This window comes from Benincasa hispida, chromosome 12 (assembly GCF_027475165.1).
Source record: "Benincasa hispida cultivar pf3 chromosome 12, pf3_genome.v1.1, whole genome shotgun sequence".
Classification (NCBI taxonomy): domain Eukaryota; kingdom Viridiplantae; phylum Streptophyta; class Magnoliopsida; order Cucurbitales; family Cucurbitaceae; genus Benincasa; species Benincasa hispida.
The window spans coordinates 80155776-80161869 of record NC_143489.1 but is presented as its reverse complement, the minus strand read 5'-3'; positions in this window follow the sequence as shown (position 1 = coordinate 80161869).

The following is a 6094-nucleotide window of genomic DNA, read 5'->3' as shown; positions in this document are numbered from 1 at the left end:
TCCCAAGAGAATACAGAGGTTGAGCTCTTAGTGGTGGTCATTTGGGATTTTATTTTTTGGAGATCGATATCCAGATCGAAGTGTTCGTGATCGGATCAAGGGAATACGTGAAGAATTTTGTCTTCAAAGGTAAGTTTTAATTCTTTTCTACTTCCTTTTCAGCATGCTGTAAAATTATAATGCATAAATATATTTTTTTCAATAAATTTGGGATTCTGTGAAAAATAAAATTGGGATGATCTCGCTTTCGCTACGGAACTTCACCGTTCCTTCACCGAGTATGTTAGATCTATAGGTTTTTTCATTGGATTTTGGGTTTTGATTTTCTGAGAATATGTTAGATCTGTAGGTTTCTTAATGAGAGTTTTGGATTTCAATTTCTTTATTAAGATTCCTTCTTACTTTTTTTTTTTTAGTATGTCTTCACAGCCTTCGTTGGTTTGGTTCAATCCATTGTTTTCCTTCCTTTTTTTACAGATCTCCTCTTGCTGCTCCAATATTCATCTCTTGTTGTTTTCTTTTTTGCTCTTCCTCAAATTTGATGTGCAATTAAATTCCTAGTAGGGGCTGTTGGAGCTTGGTAGGGGGAGTAAAATCTTCCCTACAACAAGTTTTTTTTCTGTCCTTTTTTTTCCAGAGGCCGCTAATGGTTATTTGATTTTTTCAATATTTCACTTGTGTTCCAAAATTCATATTAAAACATATGCGTTCAAATTAAAATTCATGTTTTCTCATATTCACTTAAGTTAATTCATTCTCTGTTCTTGTTTCTGTTTTGTGTGTTGATCTGTATTTTTTAAAAATATCAATCTAAATCGTCTTGTTTTTATTTCAGTTCATTGATTATCTGTTTTTGTTTTGATTTAAAAAAATTTCAGTTAATTGATCCTTTTTTTTTTTTTTTTTTCTTATCGATATTTTGAAATTTGTTGTTTTTGTTTCATTTTTAAAATTGAAAATTGGTTTTGTTTTGATTTTTTCTGTTTTTCATATGTTGATTTTGTTTATTGGAGTTGAATTTCTTCAAATGAAAAAACAAAATCATATCCTTGAAGCCTCTTTTTTTTTTTTTTGGCAATTTCATGTGATACATTATATTTTATTTAATGCAATACCCATTGAATAATATTTAATAATATGCTCAACCGCCCATTTTATATTGACTTGATCCTACCTGCTTTACTTAATACTAATTTTACTCTCTTTGTTTTCTGTTTAATGCACTCACTATTTAAACTTAATGAGGTTAGGTGCATTTAAGTGCATCCAACTTCCCTGACCAACCACCCCTTAGTATCCCTTCTATTTATACATGTCTTTTTCTTCCACATTCTCGTGAGAAATTTTTATTGCCTCCTCTTATATACTTTGTTGGTGAGTCATTCTTCCCATCTTTCCTTCTATATTTTTTTTTCTCACTTCTGACTTCAATAATTTGGATAGTTTGCCTTTTGTAATATTTTTATTTCCCCTTTCTTCCTCATTGTTTTTACATTCATACAAGGGTGGGTACGAATTGAACAATTGTGCTGAAAGTACACTTTCATTCCATTGTTTTATAATAAATAAGATATTTCATTAACGTGGTTTATTACTTTTGTTAGATAACATCTTTGATCTATCTCCATATATTCTTGGTTTGACCTCAAGTCACTCCGAACTTAATTAAAAGGTAAGTTGTAGTATGTTTAATTGTTATTTCATTTGCATTTACCTTCATCCTAATCTAAATACACATTTTTTCTTGCTTGTAGGGCACAAACTAATTACACATTTCCACATTTTATTCCCAATTAGTTGGAGGTTCATTAGTTTTACGTTCGGAGTACATTTTTGTATAACTCAATATAGTTCTATAAATTTTGGTGAACTGTTTGTAATGGATTGCGACGGTTGGTCATTGCTATTTACATATATTTGTTTTCACATTTACTCGGACATTGTTGAGGACAATATTATTTGCTCTTAGATAGTTGTTATTTTATATATTATTCCGTGGGAGTATAATACATATTTAATATGAAATTATATATTTTTTTATTTTCTAGCTACAATTTGAGAAGACTATTCAATTTATATTTTTCCACGATGTTATTTTTTATAGCTGAAATATACAAAAATTTACTAATTGAAATGTATGATTAACTCGTAAAAAAAACTTGATATTTCATTTTCAAGTTTGTCATTGAAATGCCAAATATATTTTTTTTTTTGTTGAATTTAATGTGTAAAACGTAATAAATTATATTTTGTTAAAATTTTTGCAAAATGTAAATTTTAACCTTAGGGGAAAAATCAGTTTTTTAAAAAAAGTTAATCCATACTCCACAAATTAGCCAAAAAAGACCATATAATAGTTGGTTTTCTGAATTAAATTGTAAGATCATATTCCACAAATTAGCCAAAAAAGACCATATAATAGTTGGTTTTCTGAATTAAATTGTAAGATTTTGATCTTTTTAAGATTAACATTTAAGTGTCATCCCTTCTATTTAAAACAATGATAATAGTTTCATTTGATAACACTAATCCTTTCGGTTCTTTTTAATTTTTACAGTAATTAATGATTAAGTTGGATTTTGAATGAAATCATTGCGACCATGATTGAATGATATGTGCTATTTCTTACCATATTTATATATGTTTTTCAAGGTTTCGTTTTTTCAATGAAGTTACTAAAAAAATGGTTGGTAAATAACTTTTTTTAAAATAGTTGGTATATAAGTTTTTTAAAAAATAGTTAGTAAATACATTTTTTTAAAAATAGTTGGTAAATAAAATAGCAAAAACAGTTGGATAAATTTTTAAAAAATTCTTGGTAAATAAATTTTTAAAAAATAATTGGTAAATATATTCTAGGTAAAATTATTGATCTCTTCTTAGGTCTAAGTCCATGAGCTATTTGTCAACCTAATCATATACTAACTGAAAAGATAAGCCTAACGAACCATTAGTTATCGAAAAGTATTTAGGTGTCACTGAACTACACTTATAATTTGGCAAATAGAATATTTAATTGCCCAATTATTATTTTTTTACTATGTAATAAAGGGTCGCATGAGAACCCCTGACCCTTAACCCCACCAAAACCATAAAAAACCCTAAACCATAACTATTGGAGCCCCTAAAAAACCCTTAAATCCTACACCTTAAAACTGATCATTAGTATTGATTACCCATATTCTGAAATTATAGGTAGATGGGAAAACCCAAATTCTATGTGATATTCATTGGTCATAACCCATAGATCTACCTATCCTGACACGAATGCTACAGACAAGTCAATGAGTACAAGGGATCTGTACATAAGTCGTCTAAAACATTTGATAAAGTAGAGCATGCATAGAAATTTTCTAATACAATGCACGTTAGACCAGTTATGGTTATGCCTAACTATTTCAATTGTGATAGGCTTTATTTTTAGGATGATCATAATGTATATATGGCTCGAGATAATAGGATATGAGTGATGTACTCAATTGTCAAGATTTGTCATTTTGTAAATAAAGCTAAGTGCATTAGTATTGCCTTATTGCTAAGTACAACTCTTCTTTTTAGGATCTGTATACTTCCCTCCTTACCTAGTAAGATGGAGATTGTTGAGAAGTTGTTTAGAATCATAACAAGTATTATGGAGTCCTAAAGACAATTGTTTATAACATTGACCACGTTGCTTAACAATCATTGAAAGATAGAACGACAACCAACATATGTTAGACACTACGTTCGGCAGTTGATTTTCTTCTACCTCATTTGCGAGAGTGACTTGGCATGTCGAGAAAGTACTCAAATGGATAGAAGAACATTTATTCTATATAGTATGTTAAGGACGACGAGATGTTTGGAACCAACTAGATGTGTTGGTATTGAAGAGATGGTATCAATGTTCGTACACATTCTTACTCACGATGTCAAGAATTTTGTAATATGGTGGGTTTGCATTATGTATTATTAATGTGATGAATGGTTGAATGTTTGTTTGCAATTCATTGATAATTTCGAGATTGGTCTATAATCTTTATTGTTTTAATTTCTTTTTACAAATTAGTTTGTGAGGGCCCATTGTTTTGGGCATTAATTATTGCAATAGAGTCTGTAATTCATAGTATTGAGTCATTTGTAATGTTTTCGGCGATGTACTGGTGAAAACGAGGCCCAACTCAGAGAAGAAATGAAGAAAATTACATCTATACAACGTCGTGCCCTAGCGTTGCAGCGCTGCGAAGGACGGACGAAATTTTTTTTTTCCATAGTGTTGCAACGCTCCGAAAAATGAAAAATGGGTTCACATGCGGTTCAGTTCGTGGTTCAGCTGGTTCACAACCGGTTCGCTTGGTTTGAGTAGTTCATAGGCGGTTCGAGTGCTAGACGGTCTGGTTCATGTAGTTCAAGACCCAGTTCACCTGTTTTGAACCGAGTTGGCTATTATTTATGTAATAGTTAGTCTTTTGATTAATTAAATTAATATAATTGTTATATTAATTTATTTAATGGTTTAGGAGTCCAATCTCGATCCGTAAATTGCTATTTAAATTATGCATTTGATGTATGGTTTAATTTAATTATATAATGTATGCCATATAGTAAAATCCTACCATAGGTTATGCATTATTCATGCCTCATCTATAGTATAAATGTTATAATATATAGTTGCATGATTTATTTTATAACATGCTTATGCATCATATAATATAAGTGTTATAATATATGCTTGCATGCATTAATAACATAGCCATGCAACATTTATATTATAAGAGTTATAATATATAGTTTAGATGTATGGATGTATGTATGTTATTAGTTATTTACTTATTTCATTACTTTAGTGTATAAGTGTTATGTATGTTTAGTAATGAAATGAGAATTGCATGATGCGTTACATTATATTAGATAATCTTATAATTGTTATAATTTTATTAAGTATGTCATTCGATGCAATGTATGCTTTTAAATTGTTTCATTTATTTTATAATTGTTATAATTGTTGGGATTGGTGTCCTAACTCTCCCGGAGTCTCGTAGTTTGTAAACAGTTTGTACACATTGTTATTAATAAAATAAGAGTTATTTTATTTGCATTTACTCATATCCAATAAACTAAGATCCGTAGTTATTTCATGTAACTTAAGCATGTATGTGAGCCATATAAGTGGATCATGCCTTAAGTAATAACTTAAATGGTTTGTAGTATAAGGATAAAGGAGGGATACCTTATCCTGGAGACACTATGGATACGACCCGCTTTGTAGATATTTACAAGTGTTGTAATGTGTTATAGATGGTCTGATCCTGACCATTCATGTGGAGCTATGCGAGCAAGGGTGTTCTATACAAAGAGTTTGTATAAGACCGGGCCACAAGATTATTAGTCTCTTTATATAACGTCATTTATAATTGAGACTTACGTTTCACTAAAATGACTACTGGTAACATGACCTTAATCCTGAGTGTTTTGGGACCTCCTGCCTATGATGGTGGTCCTTTGATTAGTATGTGTGAGAATGGCCAGATTGTCAACTCAACAATCCTACCTTTTTAGGGTTTTGTTTGATTGGGAAGCTAGGAACTCAGTTACACAAGATGAAATTCACTCATTCCCCGAAGCAAGGGTAAGTAGATAAATTGCTCCCTTAAGGGCTGATTCCGAGTCTTGAACATAGTGGCCACAACCTCTCTTTGGAAGACAGGACTCAGTCATAGTAGGACTATGATTTATTGTTCATTAGAGGAATCAGTGGTACTTAAGGAGTTAGATGTAATTACAAGGACCAAATGGTAAATTGGTCCAACTATACTTACGAGCGATTTGTGAAGGGTTATCGCACTGTTGATTGGTTATATGGACACAGAAATATATTTATAGTGAGAAGAGTGCAGATGTCGGTCTTTAGTAGAGTGCCCGACAGTTAACAGATGGTGGATCTCGTGACTAAAGAGTTTAGTCAGTTATTCACGTATTGCAAAGCTTCAAACTACAGGTCTATAAGGTCCCCTTGGTAGCTTAATGGGTTCAAGTTAAGAATCAGATTTTGGGTTAGTTTAAAGTGTTCAAATTAACAAGAGGAAATTTAATTACATGTAATATAATTGGTGTG